General features: G+C 47.0%; 20 non-coding genes and 5 pseudogenes across 20 annotated transcripts; all 25 read right to left on the reverse strand.

The window, feature by feature from the left end:
* Nucleotides 1-109: 109 nt before the first annotated feature.
* On the reverse strand, nucleotides 110-228 carry LOC146222972 (5S ribosomal RNA). Its single transcript, XR_014750542.1, has one exon. It is a non-coding gene; the product is annotated as a 5S ribosomal RNA (ribosomal RNA).
* Nucleotides 229-400: 172 nt separating this feature from the next.
* On the reverse strand, nucleotides 401-519 carry LOC146222973 (5S ribosomal RNA). The gene has a single exon (XR_014750544.1). It is a non-coding gene; the product is annotated as a 5S ribosomal RNA (ribosomal RNA).
* Nucleotides 520-695: 176 nt separating this feature from the next.
* LOC146222974 (5S ribosomal RNA) lies at nucleotides 696-814 on the reverse strand (annotated as a pseudogene).
* Nucleotides 815-990: 176 nt separating this feature from the next.
* LOC146222975 (5S ribosomal RNA) lies at nucleotides 991-1,109 on the reverse strand. The gene has a single exon (XR_014750545.1). It is a non-coding gene; the product is annotated as a 5S ribosomal RNA (ribosomal RNA).
* Nucleotides 1,110-1,291: 182 nt separating this feature from the next.
* LOC146222976 (5S ribosomal RNA) lies at nucleotides 1,292-1,400 on the reverse strand (annotated as a pseudogene).
* Nucleotides 1,401-1,580: 180 nt separating this feature from the next.
* LOC146222977 (5S ribosomal RNA) lies at nucleotides 1,581-1,699 on the reverse strand. Its single transcript, XR_014750546.1, has one exon. It is a non-coding gene; the product is annotated as a 5S ribosomal RNA (ribosomal RNA).
* Nucleotides 1,700-1,875: 176 nt separating this feature from the next.
* LOC146222978 (5S ribosomal RNA) lies at nucleotides 1,876-1,994 on the reverse strand. The gene has a single exon (XR_014750547.1). It is a non-coding gene; the product is annotated as a 5S ribosomal RNA (ribosomal RNA).
* Nucleotides 1,995-2,166: 172 nt separating this feature from the next.
* Nucleotides 2,167-2,285, reverse strand: LOC146222979 (5S ribosomal RNA). The gene has a single exon (XR_014750548.1). It is a non-coding gene; the product is annotated as a 5S ribosomal RNA (ribosomal RNA).
* A 182-nt stretch (nucleotides 2,286-2,467) lies between these two features.
* LOC146222980 (5S ribosomal RNA) lies at nucleotides 2,468-2,586 on the reverse strand. The gene has a single exon (XR_014750549.1). It is a non-coding gene; the product is annotated as a 5S ribosomal RNA (ribosomal RNA).
* Nucleotides 2,587-2,758: 172 nt separating this feature from the next.
* LOC146222981 (5S ribosomal RNA) lies at nucleotides 2,759-2,877 on the reverse strand. Its single transcript, XR_014750550.1, has one exon. It is a non-coding gene; the product is annotated as a 5S ribosomal RNA (ribosomal RNA).
* Nucleotides 2,878-3,053: 176 nt separating this feature from the next.
* LOC146222982 (5S ribosomal RNA) lies at nucleotides 3,054-3,172 on the reverse strand (annotated as a pseudogene).
* Nucleotides 3,173-3,348: 176 nt separating this feature from the next.
* Nucleotides 3,349-3,467, reverse strand: LOC146222983 (5S ribosomal RNA). The gene has a single exon (XR_014750551.1). It is a non-coding gene; the product is annotated as a 5S ribosomal RNA (ribosomal RNA).
* A 180-nt stretch (nucleotides 3,468-3,647) lies between these two features.
* On the reverse strand, nucleotides 3,648-3,756 carry LOC146222984 (5S ribosomal RNA; annotated as a pseudogene).
* A 170-nt stretch (nucleotides 3,757-3,926) lies between these two features.
* Nucleotides 3,927-4,045, reverse strand: LOC146222985 (5S ribosomal RNA). Its single transcript, XR_014750553.1, has one exon. It is a non-coding gene; the product is annotated as a 5S ribosomal RNA (ribosomal RNA).
* Nucleotides 4,046-4,221: 176 nt separating this feature from the next.
* On the reverse strand, nucleotides 4,222-4,340 carry LOC146222986 (5S ribosomal RNA). Its single transcript, XR_014750554.1, has one exon. It is a non-coding gene; the product is annotated as a 5S ribosomal RNA (ribosomal RNA).
* Nucleotides 4,341-4,522: 182 nt separating this feature from the next.
* LOC146222987 (5S ribosomal RNA) lies at nucleotides 4,523-4,641 on the reverse strand. The gene has a single exon (XR_014747782.1). It is a non-coding gene; the product is annotated as a 5S ribosomal RNA (ribosomal RNA).
* Nucleotides 4,642-4,813: 172 nt separating this feature from the next.
* LOC146222988 (5S ribosomal RNA) lies at nucleotides 4,814-4,932 on the reverse strand. Its single transcript, XR_014750556.1, has one exon. It is a non-coding gene; the product is annotated as a 5S ribosomal RNA (ribosomal RNA).
* Nucleotides 4,933-5,114: 182 nt separating this feature from the next.
* LOC146222989 (5S ribosomal RNA) lies at nucleotides 5,115-5,233 on the reverse strand. Its single transcript, XR_014747793.1, has one exon. It is a non-coding gene; the product is annotated as a 5S ribosomal RNA (ribosomal RNA).
* Nucleotides 5,234-5,405: 172 nt separating this feature from the next.
* On the reverse strand, nucleotides 5,406-5,524 carry LOC146222990 (5S ribosomal RNA). Its single transcript, XR_014750557.1, has one exon. It is a non-coding gene; the product is annotated as a 5S ribosomal RNA (ribosomal RNA).
* Nucleotides 5,525-5,696: 172 nt separating this feature from the next.
* LOC146222991 (5S ribosomal RNA) lies at nucleotides 5,697-5,815 on the reverse strand. The gene has a single exon (XR_014750558.1). It is a non-coding gene; the product is annotated as a 5S ribosomal RNA (ribosomal RNA).
* A 184-nt stretch (nucleotides 5,816-5,999) lies between these two features.
* Nucleotides 6,000-6,118, reverse strand: LOC146222992 (5S ribosomal RNA). The gene has a single exon (XR_014750404.1). It is a non-coding gene; the product is annotated as a 5S ribosomal RNA (ribosomal RNA).
* A 180-nt stretch (nucleotides 6,119-6,298) lies between these two features.
* Nucleotides 6,299-6,417, reverse strand: LOC146222993 (5S ribosomal RNA). Its single transcript, XR_014750560.1, has one exon. It is a non-coding gene; the product is annotated as a 5S ribosomal RNA (ribosomal RNA).
* A 182-nt stretch (nucleotides 6,418-6,599) lies between these two features.
* LOC146222994 (5S ribosomal RNA) lies at nucleotides 6,600-6,718 on the reverse strand. The gene has a single exon (XR_014747805.1). It is a non-coding gene; the product is annotated as a 5S ribosomal RNA (ribosomal RNA).
* Nucleotides 6,719-6,890: 172 nt separating this feature from the next.
* LOC146222995 (5S ribosomal RNA) lies at nucleotides 6,891-6,999 on the reverse strand (annotated as a pseudogene).
* Nucleotides 7,000-7,213: 214 nt separating this feature from the next.
* Nucleotides 7,214-7,332, reverse strand: LOC146222996 (5S ribosomal RNA). Its single transcript, XR_014749167.1, has one exon. It is a non-coding gene; the product is annotated as a 5S ribosomal RNA (ribosomal RNA).
* Between the last annotated feature and the right edge of the window lie 168 nt (nucleotides 7,333-7,500).

A 7,500-nucleotide genomic window follows, 5' to 3' on the forward strand; every position in this document is an offset into this window, starting at 1 on the left:
CTCTCTCTCTCTCTCTCTCGTGTCAAAATGAAAACAGCTTCCAGCCCCTTTCATGAAGGACTACTTGTGCATATTGCAAGATTTCAGTTTCTAAGTGAATGAGCAAAAGAGCATACAGCACCTGGTATTCCCAGGCGGTCTCCCATCCAAGTACTAACCAGGCCCGACCCTGCTTAGCTTCCGAGATCAGACGAGATCGGGCGTTGCCAGGCTGGTATGGCCGTACGAAATAAGTTGACAACCATAGGCTACTTATCCATATACAGATTTAGCAATTGACAATGCAAGGTGGTCTCTCTCTCTCTCTCTCGTGTCAAAATGAAAACAGCTTCCAGCCCCTTTCATGAAGGACTACTTGTGCATATTGCAAGATTTCAGTTTCTAAGTGAATGAGCAAAAGAGCATACAGCACCTGGTATTCCCAGGCGGTCTCCCATCCAAGTACTAACCAGGCCCGACCCTGCTTAGCTTCCGAGATCAGACGAGATCGGGCGTTGCCAGGCTGGTATGGCCGTACGAAATAAGTTGACAACCATAGGCTACTTATCCATATACAGATTTAGCAATTGACAATGCAAGGTGGTCTCTGTCTCTCTCTCTCTCTCGTGTCAAAATGAAAACAGCTTCCAGCCCCTTTCATGAAGGACTACTTGTGCATATTGCAAGATTTCAGTTTCTAAGTGAATGAGCAAAAGAGCATACAGCACCTGGTATTGCCAGGCGGTCTCCCATCCAAGTACTAACCAGGCCCGACCCTGCTTAGCTTCCGAGATCAGACGAGATCGGGCGTTGCCACGCTGGTATGGCCGTACGAAATAAGATGACAACCATAGGCTACTTATCCATATACAGATTTAGCAATTGACAATGCAAGGTGGTCTCTCTCTCTCTCTCTCTCTCGTGTCAAAATGAAAACAGCTTCCAGCCCCTTTCATGAAGGACTACTTGTGCATATTGCAAGATTTCAGTTTCTAAGTGAATGAGCAAAAGAGCATACAGCACCTGGTATTCCCAGGCGGTCTCCCATCCAAGTACTAACCAGGCCCGACCCTGCTTAGCTTCCGAGATCAGACGAGATCGGGCGTTGCCAGGCTGGTATGGCCGTACGAAATAAGTTGACAACCATAGGCTACTTATCCATATACAGATTTAGCAATTGACAATGCAAGGTGGTCTCTCTCTCTCTCTCTCTCTCTCTCTCGTGTCAAAATGAAAACAGCTTCCAGCCCCTTTCATGAAGGACTACTTGTGCATATTGCAAGATTTCAGTTTCTAAGTGAATGAGCAAAAGAGCATACAGCACCTGGTATTCCCAGGCGGTCTCCCATCCAAGTACTAACCAGGCCCGACCCTGCTTAGCTTCCGAGATCAGGCGTTGCCAGGCTGGTATGGCCGTACGAAATAAGTTGACAACCATAGGCTACTTATCCATATACAGATTTAGCAATTGACAATGCAAGGTGGTCTCTCTCTCTCTCTCTCTCTCTCTCGTGTCAAAATGAAAACAGCTTCCAGCCCCTTTCATGAAGGACTACTTGTGCATATTGCAAGATTTCAGTTTCTAAGTGAATGAGCAAAAGAGCATACAGCACCTGGTATTCCCAGGCGGTCTCCCATCCAAGTACTAACCAGGCCCGACCCTGCTTAGCTTCCGAGATCAGACGAGATCGGGCGTTGCCAGGCTGGTATGGCCGTACGAAATAAGTTGACAACCATAGGCTACTTATCCATATACAGATTTAGCAATTGACAATGCAAGGTGGTCTCTGTCTCTCTCTCTCTCTCGTGTCAAAATGAAAACAGCTTCCAGCCCCTTTCATGAAGGACTACTTGTGCATATTGCAAGATTTCAGTTTCTAAGTGAATGAGCAAAAGAGCATACAGCACCTGGTATTCCCAGGCGGTCTCCCATCCAAGTACTAACCAGGCCCGACCCTGCTTAGCTTCCGAGATCAGACGAGATCGGGCGTTGCCAGGCTGGTATGGCCGTACGAAATAAGTTGACAACCATAGGCTACTTATCCATATACAGATTTAGCAATTGACAATGCAAGGTGGTCTCTCTCCCTCTCTCTCGTGTCAAAATGAAAACAGCTTCCAGCCCCTTTCATGAAGGACTACTTGTGCATATTGCAAGATTTCAGTTTCTAAGTGAATGAGCAAAAGAGCATACAGCACCTGGTATTCCCAGGCGGTCTCCCATCCAAGTACTAACCAGGCCCGACCCTGCTTAGCTTCCGAGATCAGACGAGATCGGGCGTTGCCAGGCTGGTATGGCCGTACGAAATAAGATGACAACCATAGGCTACTTATCCATATACAGATTTAGCAATTGACAATGCAAGGTGGTCTCTCTCTCTCTCTCTCTCTCTCTCTCGTGTCAAAATGAAAACAGCTTCCAGCCCCTTTCATGAAGGACTACTTGTGCATATTGCAAGATTTCAGTTTCTAAGTGAATGAGCAAAAGAGCATACAGCACCTGGTATTCCCAGGCGGTCTCCCATCCAAGTACTAACCAGGCCCGACCCTGCTTAGCTTCCGAGATCAGACGAGATCGGGCGTTGCCAGGCTGGTATGGCCGTACGAAATAAGTTGACAACCATAGGCTACTTATCCATATACAGATTTAGCAATTGACAATGCAAGGTGGTCTCTCTCTCTCTCTCTCGTGTCAAAATGAAAACAGCTTCCAGCCCCTTTCATGAAGGACTACTTGTGCATATTGCAAGATTTCAGTTTCTAAGTGAATGAGCAAAAGAGCATACAGCACCTGGTATTCCCAGGCGGTCTCCCATCCAAGTACTAACCAGGCCCGACCCTGCTTAGCTTCCGAGATCAGACGAGATCGGGCGTTGCCAGGCTGGTATGGCCGTACGAAATAAGTTGACAACCATAGGCTACTTATCCATATACAGATTTAGCAATTGACAATGCAAGGTGGTCTCTGTCTCTCTCTCTCTCTCGTGTCAAAATGAAAACAGCTTCCAGCCCCTTTCATGAAGGACTACTTGTGCATATTGCAAGATTTCAGTTTCTAAGTGAATGAGCAAAAGAGCATACAGCACCTGGTATTGCCAGGCGGTCTCCCATCCAAGTACTAACCAGGCCCGACCCTGCTTAGCTTCCGAGATCAGACGAGATCGGGCGTTGCCAGGCTGGTATGGCCGTACGAAATAAGATGACAACCATAGGCTACTTATCCATATACAGATTTAGCAATTGACAATGCAAGGTGGTCTCTCTCTCTCTCTCTCTCTCGTGTCAAAATGAAAACAGCTTCCAGCCCCTTTCATGAAGGACTACTTGTGCATATTGCAAGATTTCAGTTTCTAAGTGAATGAGCAAAAGAGCATACAGCACCTGGTATTCCCAGGCGGTCTCCCATCCAAGTACTAACCAGGCCCGACCCTGCTTAGCTTCCGAGATCAGACGAGATCGGGCGTTGCCAGGCTGGTATGGCCGTACGAAATAAGTTGACAACCATAGGCTACTTATCCATATACAGATTTAGCAATTGACAATGCAAGGTGGTCTCTCTCTCTCTCTCTCTCTCTCTCGTGTCAAAATGAAAACAGCTTCCAGCCCCTTTCATGAAGGACTACTTGTGCATATTGCAAGATTTCAGTTTCTAAGTGAATGAGCAAAAGAGCATACAGCACCTGGTATTCCCAGGCGGTCTCCCATCCAAGTACTAACCAGGCCCGACCCTGCTTAGCTTCCGAGATCAGGCGTTGCCAGGCTGGTATGGCCGTACGAAATAAGTTGACAACCATAGGCTACTTATCCATATACAGATTTAGCAATTGACAATGCAAGGTGGTCTCTCTCTCTCTCTCGTGTCAAAATGAAAACAGCTTCCAGCCCCTTTCATGAAGGACTACTTGTGCATATTGCAAGATTTCAGTTTCTAAGTGAATGAGCAAAAGAGCATACAGCACCTGGTATTCCCAGGCGGTCTCCCATCCAAGTACTAACCAGGCCCGACCCTGCTTAGCTTCCGAGATCAGACGAGATCGGGCGTTGCCAGGCTGGTATGGCCGTACGAAATAAGTTGACAACCATAGGCTACTTATCCATATACAGATTTAGCAATTGACAATGCAAGGTGGTCTCTGTCTCTCTCTCTCTCTCGTGTCAAAATGAAAACAGCTTCCAGCCCCTTTCATGAAGGACTACTTGTGCATATTGCAAGATTTCAGTTTCTAAGTGAATGAGCAAAAGAGCATACAGCACCTGGTATTCCCAGGCGGTCTCCCATCCAAGTACTAACCAGGCCCGACCCTGCTTAGCTTCCGAGATCAGACGAGATCGGGCGTTGCCAGGCTGGTATGGCCGTACGAAATAAGTTGACAACCATAGGCTACTTATCCATATACAGATTTAGCAATTGACAATGCAAGGTGGTCTCTCTCTCTCTCTCTCTCTCTCTCTCGTGTCAAAATGAAAACAGCTTCCAGCCCCTTTCATGAAGGACTACTTGTGCATATTGCAAGATTTCAGTTTCTAAGTGAATGAGCAAAAGAGCATACAGCACCTGGTATTCCCAGGCGGTCTCCCATCCAAGTACTAACCAGGCCCAACCCTGCTTAGCTTCCGAGATCAGACGAGATCGGGCGTTGCCAGGCTGGTATGGCCGTACGAAATAAGTTGACAACCATAGGCTACTTATCCATATACAGATTTAGCAATTGACAATGCAAGGTGGTCTCTCTCTCTCTCTCTCGTGTCAAAATGAAAACAGCTTCCAGCCCCTTTCATGAAGGACTACTTGTGCATATTGCAAGATTTCAGTTTCTAAGTGAATGAGCAAAAGAGCATACAGCACCTGGTATTCCCAGGCGGTCTCCCATCCAAGTACTAACCAGGCCCGACCCTGCTTAGCTTCCGAGATCAGACGAGATCGGGCGTTGCCAGGCTGGTATGGCCGTACGAAATAAGTTGACAACCATAGGCTACTTATCCATATACAGATTTAGCAATTGACAATGCAAGGTGGTCTCTCTCTCTCTCTCTCTCTCTCTCTCGTGTCAAAATGAAAACAGCTTCCAGCCCCTTTCATGAAGGACTATTTGTGCATATTGCAAGATTTCAGTTTCTAAGTGAATGAGCAAAAGAGCATACAGCACCTGGTATTCCCAGGCGGTCTCCCATCCAAGTACTAACCAGGCCCAACCCTGCTTAGCTTCCGAGATCAGACGAGATCGGGCGTTGCCAGGCTGGTATGGCCGTACGAAATAAGTTGACAACCATAGGCTACTTATCCATATACAGATTTAGCAATTGACAATGCAAGGTGGTCTCTCTCTCTCTCTCTCGTGTCAAAATGAAAACAGCTTCCAGCCCCTTTCATGAAGGACTACTTGTGCATATTGCAAGATTTCAGTTTCTAAGTGAATGAGCAAAAGAGCATACAGCACCTGGTATTCCCAGGCGGTCTCCCATCCAAGTACTAACCAGGCCCGACCCTGCTTAGCTTCCGAGATCAGACGAGATCGGGCGTTGCCAGGCTGGTATGGCCGTACGAAATAAGTTGACAACCATAGGCTACTTATCCATATACAGATTTAGCAATTGACAATGCAAGGTGGTCTCTCTCTCTCTCTCTCGTGTCAAAATGAAAACAGCTTCCAGCCCCTTTCATGAAGGACTACTTGTGCATATTGCAAGATTTCAGTTTCTAAGTGAATGAGCAAAAGAGCATACAGCACCTGGTATTCCCAGGCGGTCTCCCATCCAAGTACTAACCAGGCCCGACCCTGCTTAGCTTCCGAGATCAGACGAGATCGGGCGTTGCCAGGCTGGTATGGCCGTACGAAATAAGTTGACAACCATAGGCTACTTATCCATATACAGATTTAGCAATTGACAATGCAAGGTGGTCTCTGTCTCTCTCTCTCTCTCTCTCTCTCGTGTCAAAATGAAAACAGCTTCCAGCCCCTTTCATGAAGGACTACTTGTGCATATTGCAAGATTTCAGTTTCTAAGTGAATGAGCAAAAGAGCATACAGCACCTGGTATTCCCAGGCGGTCTCCCATCCAAGTACTAACCAGGCCCGACCCTGCTTAGCTTCCGAGATCAGACTAGATCGGGCGTTGCCAGGCTGGTATGGCCGTACGAAATAAGACGACAACCATAGGCTACTTATCCATATACAGATTTAACAATTGGCAATGCAAGGTGGTCTCTCTCTCTCTCTCTCTCTCTCTCGTGTCAAAATGAAAACAGCTTCCAGCCCCTTTCATGAAGGACTACTTGTGCATATTGCAAGATTTCAGTTTCTAAGTGAATGAGCAAAAGAGCATACAGCACCTGGTATTCCCAGGCGGTCTCCCATCCAAGTACTAACCAGGCCCGACCCTGCTTAGCTTCCGAGATCAGACGAGATCGGGCGTTGCCAGGCTGGTATGGCCGTACGAAATAAGTTGACAACCATAGGCTACTTATCCATATACAGATTTAGCAATTGACAATGCAAGGTGGTCTCTCTCTCTCTCTCTCTCTCTCTCTCGTGTAAAAATGAAAACAGCTTCCAGCCCCTTTCATGAAGGACTACTTGTGCATATTGCAAGATGTCAGTTTCTAAGTGAATGAGCAAAAGAGCATACAGCACCTGGTATTCCCAGGCGGTCTCCCATCCAAGTACTAACCAGGCCCAACCCTGCTTAGCTTCCGAGATCAGACGAGATCGGGCGTTGCCAGGCTGGTATGGCCGTACGAAATAAGTTGACAACCATAGGCTACTTATCCATATACAGATTTAGCAATTGACAATGCAAGGTGGTCTCTCTCTCTCTCTCTCGTGTCAAAATGAAAACAGCTTCCAGCCCCTTTCATGAAGGACTACTTGTGCATATTGCAAGATTTCAGTTTCTAAGTGAATGAGCAAAAGAGCATACAGCACCTGGTATTCCCAGGCGGTCTCCCATCCAAGTACTAACCAGGCCCGACCCTGTTTAGCTTCCGAGATCGGGCGTTGCCAGGCTGGTATGGCCGTACGAAATAAGTTGACAACCATAGGCTACTTATCCATATACAGATTTAGCAATTGACAATGCAAGGTGGTCTCTCTCTCTCTCTCTCTCTCTCTCTCTCTCTCTCTCTCTCTCTCTCTCTCTCTCTCTCGTGTCAAAATGAAAACAGCTTCCAGCCCCTTTCATGAAGGACTACTTGTGCATATTGCAAGATTTCAGTTTCTAAGTGAATGAGCAAAAGAGCATACAGCACCTGGTATTCCCAGGCGGTCTCCCATCCAAGTACTAACCAGGCCCGACCCTGTTTAGCTTCCGAGATCAGACGAGATCGGGCGTTGCCAGGCTGGTATGGCCGTACGAAATAAGTTGACAACCATAGGCTACTTATCCATATACAGATTTAGCAATTGACAATGCAAGGTGGTCTCTCTCTCTCTCTCTCTCTCTCTCTCTCTCTCTCTCTCTCTCGTTTCAAAATGAAAACAGCTTCCAGCCCCTTTCATGAAGGACTACTTGTGCATATTGCAA

The sequence above is a fragment of the Hypomesus nipponensis genome, chromosome 25 (genome assembly GCF_054491055.1).
Source record: "Hypomesus nipponensis isolate SF chromosome 25, ASM5449105v1, whole genome shotgun sequence".
Classification (NCBI taxonomy): Eukaryota; Metazoa; Chordata; class Actinopteri; order Osmeriformes; family Osmeridae; genus Hypomesus; species Hypomesus nipponensis.